Here is a 10,877-nt window from a genome sequence, read left to right on the forward strand (position 1 = left end):
ATTTCAGCAAGTTGTACTTTTTTTTAGCATAGACATGTCATATGCAATATTTGGAACATACACATACTGAAAGCTTACTCATTGTTGATCTGAAATCTAAATGTAACTGGGCATCCTAATTTAACTGGCTACTCTCTCTCTACTTCCTTTTTTTTTTTTTTTTTTTTTTTTTTGAGATGGGAATCTCACTCTGTCACCCAGGCTGGAGTGCAGTGTCACCATCTCAGCTCACTGCAACCTCTGCCTCCTGGGCTCAATAGATCCTCCTGCCTCAGCCTCCTGAGTAGCTGGGACTACAGGTGCATGCCACCACGCCCAGCTAATTTTTGTATTTTTTGGTAGACATGGGGTTTTGCCATGTTGCCTAGGCTGATCTTGAGCTCCTGGACTCAAGTGATCTGCTCACCTCAGCCTCCCAAAGTGCTGAGATTACAGGCATGATCCATTGCACCTGGCCTACTTTTTTTTTTTTTTTTTTTTGAGATGGCGTCTTGCTCTGTCACCCAGGCTGGAGTGCAGTGGCGCAATCTTGGCTCACAGCAACCTCTGCCTCCTGGGTTCAAGTGATTCTCCTGCCCCAGCCTCCTAAGTAGCTGGGACTACAGGCATATGCCACCATGACCAGCTAATTTTTGTATTTTTAGTAGAGACGGAGTTTCACCATATTGGTGAGGCTGTACTTGAATTCCTGACCTCGTGATCTGCCCCCCCTTGGCCTCCCAAAGGGCTGGGATTACAGGAGTGAGCCACTGTCCCTGGCCTGCACCTGGCCTACTTCTTTAACTTCTCCAAGCCTCAGTTTTCTCATCTGTAAGGCAGGGGAAATGATAATACCAACATGATAGGATTGTTTTAAGTTTTAAAGCAGTGAATATTTGTAAAGCACATGGAAAGGATCCTAGCACATAGTGAGTGCTATCTTATGGCCTGTTAACTATTAGTTACGTTGTTAGCTAATTAACTATTTTTAGTAGTGGTATCAGTTGTTAGAGGCTGTAATAATACTTACTGGTTGATATAATTGTTATGCACCGAACTGTGTCCCTACCAAAATTACACGTTGACACTAGCACCCCCTATATGAATGTAAAGAGGTAATAAGGGTTAAATGAGGTCATAAGACTGAGGCCCTAATTTATATGACTCGTGTTCTTATAAGAAAAGTAACTTTGGCTTGCATCTTAAAATTCTGTTATTGCAAATTCTTTTTTTTTTCTTTTGTCATTAAGATTAATGAACTAGATAAACAGTGGGCATTTACTTTTAATTTTCGGTAGTATTCATTCTGTCAGCTAGACCAGGCAGTTAAGTATAAAAGTCATCAATATTCAGTGTAAAACACCCATGTACAGCATCCTGGAATTGACTGTTTCTTTTTTTTTTTTTTTCCTGAGATGGAGCCTTGCTCTGTTGCTCAGGCTGGAGTGCAATGGCACGATCACAGCTTACTGCAACCTCCACTTCCTGGGTTCAAGTGATTCTCCTGCCTCAGCCTCCCAAGTAGCTGGGATTACAGACATGCACCACCAAACCTGGCTAATTTGTGTGTGTGTGTGTTGGGGGAGGTTTCCAGTAGAAATGAGGTTTCACTATGTTGGCCAGGCTGGTCTTGGACTCCTGACCTCAAGTTATCCGCCTGCCTCAGCCTCCTAAAGTGTTGGGATTACAGGTATGAGCCACTGTGCCCAGCCCACTGTTTCTTAATGTTGTTGAATAGGTATTTGTGTCTTATTTTATATCAAGTTGACTTAGTAGTAAATCCTTTGTATTGTTTTGTAAACTCTTTGAGGTCTAAATAAACTCTCATCTTCAAAAATATAGATTCATTTTCTTCCCTTAAAAGATACTCATAATATCCAGAATTTGCTTCGAAATTATATGGGAGAGAAAGAAGATTAATAATGAGGTGATGGTTATAGCTGTGTGATAGGGTACATTGGAGTTTGTTATGACATTCTGTATAGGGTATGTTTAAGAATTTCCACTTCGTGGTAGATTTCCAATTCTTTACTCTCCATTGAATAGAATTACATATGCACACTCTGCTGTTTGTGCAGTGCCTCCCACTTTGCTAGGCACTGATACACTTCTTCTCAGATGAGACTCAGCCCAAGGACATTCTTTGGTCAATGGAATGTGACTAGACCTGACATGGGCAATGTCCAAGCAGAGACTTCTTTTTTATATATAATTTTTATTTATTTATTTTTAATTGACAAGAAATTGTATGTATTTGTGGTGTACAACATGCTGTTTTGAAATAGGTATACATTGTGGAATGAGTAAATCAAGCCTATGAATATGAAGACTAAATGTGCTTGCTTGCTCGCCTTGGCCCTTTATTTATTTATTAATCTTTTCTCTTTTTTTTGAGATAGAGTCTTAATCTGTCACCCAGGCTGGAGCAGTGGCTCCATCTTGGCTCACTGCAACCTCTGCCTCCTATGTTCAAGCAATTCTCCTGCCTCAGTCTCCCAAGTATCTTGGACTACAGGCATCCACCACCACACCCAGCCATATATATATATATATGGTTGTAGTAGTTGTTGTTGTTGTAGAGATGAGGTTTCAACATGTTGGCCAGGCTGGTCTTGAACTCCTGACCTCAACTGATCGGCCTGCCTCAGCCTCTCAAGGTGCTAGGATTACAGGTGTGAGCCACGCACCTGGCCTAACTCGGCCTTTTATTCTCCACCCTCTGCTATGAAAAGAGGGTCCTCTGGGTAGATGCTGTTCCTTCAGCCCACATCCTGGAACAAAAAACATAGAGCAGACCTGAACTTGAAGTCAGCCTGGGGTCTAGCCTAGCCAAACCCAGCTGAAAATGGCCAAACCACAGCTGTAATAGTAAAATAAATGTTAGTTGTCTTAAGATACTGAGATTTTGGAATTGTTTGTTATGGAGCATTATCACTAGACAAACGTAACTAATACACCTAAATTTTTTTTAAGTAAAGAAATACATATTTAAACACCTAGTTTACATTGACAGTTGTGTGCTACATAATTAGTTGGTGTCACTGACCTTGATCTAACTTATCCTACTGTTTTTCTAACTGGAGTTCATCAGTATCTATTTAACAAATTTTAGAGCTAGAAACTGATTGCACCACTGGCTTGGAGGGTCCTGACTTACATGTAATAATTGACTTAGGACTCTTTCTAATGTTTCTTTAAAGGCTAGAGACGCATTCAAGCTCTGTTTAAGGACAGGGAGAATGCAATGCTGCCTTCTCTCAAGGGCAGGAATAAAGACCTGGCTGGGCCTTAGAGGAACAAGAATTGTAACTGAAACCAAGTAAAGGCAGAGTTACCATATATAGTTGTGAAAGTGAGGGACTTTGGGTTAGCCTTTCACATCTTAGAGACTGTACATTTTTATAGTTATTATGACAATTTCCTGGCATATGGCAATAATGTGCCTTGTTCTATATCAGAAAATGTTTCAATAGGTGAAAAGTGTCTTGAGGAGGTAAAATATTTTTGAAATTTGCAAAAGGCATCATATAGGCTGTAGTGGTTGTGGCAACTTGGACTTCTCTTACTGTCTCTGCTGTCAACTGGCTTTCTCGGGCTCAGAATTTTTGTTCCATCCTAATTTCAACTTGTACTCAGTGCATTGTCTTAGGACAAAGTCAGTGGACTTTGAGAAAAGGGTCACATTTTTCCGCTTAACCACAAGTGTCTTAGTTAATTAGCAGATCCTGAGAAAAGAACTTGGGTGCAAGTAGTTTATTTTTGAGGTGATTCCAGGAAAGCACTAATGAGGGAGTTGGGAAAAGAAGCAGGAAAAGAAGGGAATCCAATAAAAGGTGTGCCAATGAGCAGGTTACTGCTATAACTGGCACTCATGTCTCTGGAGACTATGGTATTGCGTGGAACATGCTTTAGATCTGTTCCCTGAGCAATGAAGAAACTGAGGCCTTTATCTACTGACTTCTGATTTTCATTGGCTGAGGGTCACCCCTGGCAGCATTAAATTCTCAACTTCCTGGCCGCATCACAGGTAGTCTGAGAACACTTTCAAGGCTCTGGAGAAAGACTTCTTGCAGTGAAAAGGAGAGAAGCAGGTACTTCAGGTGGCGAGTTGATGGAGCCATCAGGAACTGTCCCCATCACAGCTGTGGATAAGTCAGGGATGGATTAAGGGACCATGGCATAGAGCATGCAGCTGTCGTACTAATAAGTTATTTGATTAGACCCAGAATGGGTGTAAGTAGGTGCAAAGGACTGAATGTATACATCCCTGACAAATTCCTATATTGAAATTCGAACACCCCACAGGTTGATGGTGTTAGGAGGCGGGGCCTTTAGTGGGTGATTAGGTTATGAGGACATAGACGTTATAATGGGATTAGTCCCCTTATCAAGAAGACCCCAGAGAGACCCCTTGTCCCTTCTGCCATGCAAGATTATAGTGAAAAGACGGTGTCTATGAACCAGAAAGTGGGCCCTCACCAGACACCAAATCTGCCAGTGCCTTCATCTTGAACTTCCTGGCCTCCAGGACAGTGAGAAATGAATTTGTATTGTTTATAAGCCACCCCATCTATGATATTTTGTTATAGCAGCCTAGATGGACAAGGACACTCGGGAAAATATTCTTGTATCTAGTATTTCAAATGAGTAAAATCTTAGGCTTTATAGTCTACCACCCACAAAGTACCTTTCAAACCCTGAGGGAAAGGGAAGAACTGAAAGGTCAAAACACAAAATGAGAGCACTCCATCCACCTTGCCCTATTCTCCTTCCCAGGGGTTTCTCTCTGCCCTGCAGGAGCAAATAAACAAAAGACAGGTCTGTACAAGGGGAGTCATTGCTGGGAGCATCTTCTGCCCCCCAGCCTGCAGTCCCTCTTCTCCAAAGGTGGAGTCCAGTTTATGCTGTTTTACTATTAAGTATCTGGAATTTGTACTTTGTTCTCCCTCAGTTTCATGTCTCTCAGTGTCTGTCAAGCTGCCCTAACATTTTCTTAAAACAAAGCACACTTTGGACATGTTAATATTCCCCAAAGCGATGTTCAAAGTCTTTCTCACAGTAAAAGATAATGTAGCCAGGAAAACAGGAAAGGGCAGAGGGTTGTCTAGATTGTGTTGTGAGAGGATTGCAGAAAGGCAACTTTGATTGCACTTTTTCTATATGTTATGCACTCAGGAAGGATGGAGGCAAAAACATTACATGATGTGTAGTCAATAAAATGGGCTCCACTGGACACTCATAATGATATCCCTGGGTTTATTCATCAAGGAAATGTGGGATTAGTTCACTCAGTGCCTACCCTGCTGTTAACAGCTTTAGTCCCTCTGTTTTACAAATTCAGAATCCCAAGAAATATATCTGATGTGCTTTGGCTGTGTCCCCACTCAAATATCATCTTGAATTATAGCTCCCATAATTCCCATGTGTTGCGGGAGGGACCTAATGGGAGATAATTGAATCATGACAGCAGTTTCCCCCATACTGTTCTCATGGTAGTAAATAAGACTCATGAGATTTGGTGGTTTTATAAGGGGTTTCCTCTTTCACTTGCCTCTCATTCTGTCATCACCAGCTGCCATTCTTCCTTCATCTTCCACCATGATTGTGAGGCCTCTCCAGCCAGGTGGAACTGTGAGTCAATTAAACCTCTTTCCTTTATGAATTACCCAGTCTCAGTATGTCTTTATCAGCAGTGTGAAAACAGACTAATATAGCATCTCATTGGTCCACTATGTTATCAGGCTTGGCCATGCAGGCTGCTGAAATGCCAACCAGTGGGTTACTTTGGGTCAGGATGGGTGCAATAAGCTATGATCTGGGGGAATAGGGTAATGAGGGACCCCTGTGACTCTCAGTAGGATGTTTCCCCAAGAGATCAAACACCACAAGACCCATCTAGGAAACCAATTTTCCTAGGCAGATGATATAAAAAGCTGATTCACACTAACTTGTATTGCAGATGGTGATAGATGCACTAAGAGTCTACCATGGTTCAGATAAATGCATCTGGTTTCCTCTTTATCTTAGGTCAGGTTCCCTAGAAGCAGATCCTGAGATAGGGATTTATGTGTAGTGATATTTTTTCAAAAGAAGTGTGCCTAGGAGAAACCACAAAAGGAGTTGGGACAGGCAGGCATGAAAAGGAAGGAGAAGAAGCCAGCGGAAGCTATGATTGATTTCAGGTGCGGCCTCAGCCTCAGCCTGATCCTGACCTCGCAGGGGAGCTTAGGAACATAAACTACGCATGCCTCAGAGTTTGTCCCCACTGGAGGGAAAGGAGCTGGACTTTTGTATTTTATATAAGCTAGTCTTAGGCTAATGGACACAGGGACCCAGGAGAGGGGCGAATGCATAGTCCTCTAGGAACTTACAGCTCTCAGGGTGAGTGGGCAGAGCAGCTCTGGTAGCCCAAAGGCAGTTGTAGAAATAGAGTCCCGGGTGCAGGCCGTTTGAAACAAAGCACAGAGAAGCCAAAGGGAAGGACAGAGGGAGGTGGAGCTGGGAAGCTATATCTGACTCTGCATATTGTGAGGGAGGGTCCCCAAGTCTTAAGAGTAGCTGGTACCCGATGTGCAAGGACTCACTAGGGGCCATCAACAGTGAGTAGCCCCTTCATTCTGAAAATGGCCTGTTAGAAGGGGCTGGAATCTATATTAATGATGCTCTGGCTTTGCTGACCAGGGAGAGACTGCCCCTCCTAGGATTAGCACATCTTTAGACAGAAAAAATAACTGGAGTATGCCTCTCATATGCAGACCAACCAGTCCAAAGCTCATAACCCCAACTACCTCCTTTAGATCTTCCACTCCAGGACAATATTCCCTTGACCTCATCATTCCAGGACCAGATCCCAGACAACTCAGGACAGCCTGGGCCCTTCAGAGCCCACTGAGATTATTCAAACTAGCAAACCTTAAGCCTGCTTACCCTGCCTTGGCTGTTTCTTCCCATGGAAACCACAAAAAAGGCTCTCACCCACACTTTCCCCTTGCTCCCTCTGCCTCCTGATGGACCCGGCTGCTTCTCCTGGTGTGGACCTGAAGGGCACAGCTGCCCCCTCCTCTTGAGAACTGTGAGTAATAAACTATCTTTTCAATGGCAGCTGTCTCCTATCTGTTGGTCTCACCATATCTAAATCATTATAAAACCTACATTTTAAAACAAAGCTTGGGCCGGGCACATTGGTTTATGCCTGTAATCCCAGTACTTTGGGAGGCCAAGATGGGTGGATCACCTGAGGTCAGGCGTTCAAGACCAGTCTGGCCAACATGGTGAAACCTCATCTCTACCAAAAATACAAAAATTAGGTGGCTGGTGCCTGTAATCCCAGCTACTGGGGAGGCTGAGGCATGGGAATTGCTTGAACCTGGGAGGCAGAGGTTGCAGTGAGCCGAGATTGTGCCTCTGCACTCCAGCGTAGGTGTCAGAGCGCGACTCTGTCTCAAAACAAAAAATTTAAAACATAAATAAATAAATCAAAGCTTGGCTGAGCGCCTTTCAAAAAGGGTAGCAATTGAGGCTGGCATGAGGAAAACCCCGTAGGGTGAGGTGATTAGAGGTAAAACCCCCACTAGAGTGAGGTGATATCCTGCTTGGAAGTGGGATGACAGTTACTTTACAGAAATTATAAGTAATAGAGGTAGATATCTTGTAATTGTGAGACATCTTCTATTGTCTGATTATTCCCTTTCATCTGACAGGAGACAGTATGTGGAGAAGAATTTGATGTAGCACCATTCATAACCAAAAGCAAACTGGGGGCCTCAGCCAGATATTCTTTGTCCAGCCAGGCAAACCCTGTAGAAATGAAGTAAGCAGTCACAGAACTGTCAGTATAGGGAGAGTGAATGGAGGACAGATAAAGGATGCTATTTTGGAGACCGTATGTATAGAGTTCTGGTCCTCATGCGGAAGAGCCAGGCCCATCTGAATCAGTATGTTGGAGAAGCAGTCACAGGAATAGCTGAGGATGTTACAGAAGTTGATTATACTCCTCTCTGCCTCCTTCAGTCTAGATGATTGTGGAAAATATCATTCATTAGTCTTGAGAACACGATTGTACTGTGAAGGGCAAAAAAACAACACCAAATTTCAACTAGCCTCCCTAATCTGTCTTTGTTCCATCTGCCTCTCTATTTAGACTGGTTGATAGCCCTCATATATTGAGTTTGGTTAAATATCTGGGCATCCCAGAGCTGACCCTGAAGGGCAGGAATCAAGAATACAAGAATAGGATCAAAAAGTCTACAGTGCTGAAAGGCTTAGTTAGTAAGGACAAGTGCTGGATGAAGCATATTTTGTGACTAAAGTGAAAAAGTCCTTATATGCCAAGGCTTTGTGATGGCTAGATCAGGGGTTTTGTTTAGTCTTGTATGGCATAATCTAGAGCTCTCCATGCTCTGTGAGATCATTAATGAGAAACTCCACCTTTTGGAAAAACACAGTTATCTCTGACCCATATTTTGCTAATTCATTCAGACAGAATTGTGTTAAGTCCCCTGACTTCTTTGAACTTCTCTTGGAGTTTCAAAGGGCAAAGAATGAGGTGCATGGGGTCAGGAAATAAGTCTGTATTTAGGTAAGTAGGTTCTGTTCTCTAGTCAATAAACTTCCTCTGAGTCATGTAAACATGTCCTCAATTCTTCACTCATCTCTGTAACCACCTTCCATTGCAGCAACTCCCATCAAGACATCTAATTCCCCAAGTCTTGATTCTGGGCTGGCCTTTTGACTTTCTTTGGCCTATATAATGTGGTGGAATTTACATACTAGTTTTGAATAGAGCTTCAAGAGCACTTATATGCTTCTATCCTCTCAGAATTGTTTTAAGCTGCCATATGTAAAAGTCCAGATTATTCTATGGAAGAATGAGAAACACATGGTTCATTCACCCTCGTCATCCCAGGTAAGAGTGAGCTAACCATGAGATATTTGAGTGAGAGCATCTTAGACTAGCTAGCCCCCCTTAGATATGATTTTCCAGTTGATAAGCACAAGTCTGTAGATCTCTGAGCCAACCCAGTAGAAACCAGAAGAATCACCCAGCCAAGCCAAGCCTAATTGCCAGTTCACAAAGTCATGAGCTAAAATGGGTGCCATTTTAAGCCACTAAATTGGGATGGTTGTTTTACAGAATAAATAACTGATGCAGTCAAGAAACAAAAGCTTTCTGAGCAGTATTTTCCTATCTCTGTGCTGCTTTCTTTGTAAAGTATCATGTTCTCCATCAGGAAATTTCAGAGAGATATTGGGAACTCTTTTTGGATCCCCAGTGTTAGAAAGAGGGCCATGGGGAAGCACGCCTAGGTGGAGGAAGCTGAAGATGGGATGTTAACAGAGGAAACCACTATTTCAGGTCAAGCCAAAATAGAAGCCAAGAAATGAGATGAAGTAAAGAATCCTTGAAGGAACAGATCAAAAGATGAATTCTTACTGAGCAGATGTTGCCCAAGGAATATCTTGGACAAGATCTGCTTCTTTAGCACACTTAAGAGCTACTCGGAGGCTGAGGCAGGAGAATGGCGTGAACCCGGGAGGCGGAGCTTGCAGTGAGCCGAGATTGCGCCACTGCACTCCAGCCCGGGCGACAGAGCGAGACTCTGTCTTAAAAAAAAAAAAAAAAAAAAAAAAAAAAAAAAAAAAGAAATGCCTCTTCAGTATACTTAAGGGCTGTCTCCTGTAGTTATGCTGCATTACTTTAAGAACATAGGCTTGGCAATAATTCTTTCAATTCTTCCTTCTAAGCCCACTGGTTTCTGCCTATGTGTAGACAAATGTTTTGAAAGCAAGGCAGTATCCACATGTTCTGCACAGAAACTTTCTAGGAAAATTTCCAATCAGAACATTCAATCAAGCCTGTGGATGAAGTCTGTCTGCACAATGGCATGATCAGCAGGAGACACAAGTGTTAGTCTCCCTGATGAGATTGCAAACATGGACATTTGCTGCCAAATGATTGAAAAGAAAGCTGCATTGAAAGCATTTCTGTCAGAGTGCACAGACATTGCCCACATCAAGTATTCTTAAGACCCATCCATCATTTTGGGGTCCAGGTTCTGTTTTGAATTTAAGAATACTTTACTAAATTATTCATAATGAACCATATGCAGAGTGCAAAGTTTTTTGGAGCTTTTAGATAGATTCTGCTTTCAGTTCCCAACCCAAGAGGTCGGAGGCTTCCCACAGATCTACCTCTCCAGTGAGAGAAATTATTCTGCAAAATAGATCAGCACCCTACACACTACCTGTCCTGGAATATCTGAGTCAAATTTCTAAAAAGCATTTTCCTCGAAGTCAAGATGGCAATTTCCTCACCTGTACAGTGGTTACCAGTAAAGAATCCACCTAGATGAAAACAAACAATTTGAGATTTAAGCATATTAAAGAATATGAAAACAAACAGAGAAGTCCTAAATGCTTAAAAATATGAGATCTTATGGAAATTGCTCCCCAAATGAATTCTTCTGGGAAGGCAACATTTGCTCCCAGAAGTGATCCACTAATAGGAGAATTGCAAGAGCCTGGAAATAGAACAGTCCTGACAATTCTTCAGATTGTGCCACCTACCTGAATTTACCTGTCTCACATTTGCTTATGGCTAGGTCCATTCTCCTCATGGCTTGAAAACCCACCTGGATGTTGGTTATCTCAAGTTATGGCAAATCTGCAGGTGCACCAGCATGCCTTGGTCTGCTCCACAACAAAAACTTGCACACTGACTTCACTTGAGTCGGACCAACATTTACTAAGCCCATACTCTGTGCCAGTTATTGTTTAGAGCTATTTGTGCTTGAAATTCACAGATGGCTTTCAATTATCTTTTTTTTTCTGGCTCCCCCATAGACTTCTACCAAGTCTACTGGAATGAAAATGAGTTGGATAATGTCTTATGAGACTGT

Source organism: Symphalangus syndactylus, chromosome 24 (genome assembly GCF_028878055.3).
Source record: "Symphalangus syndactylus isolate Jambi chromosome 24, NHGRI_mSymSyn1-v2.1_pri, whole genome shotgun sequence".
In the NCBI taxonomy this organism is placed as follows: domain Eukaryota; kingdom Metazoa; phylum Chordata; class Mammalia; order Primates; family Hylobatidae; genus Symphalangus; species Symphalangus syndactylus.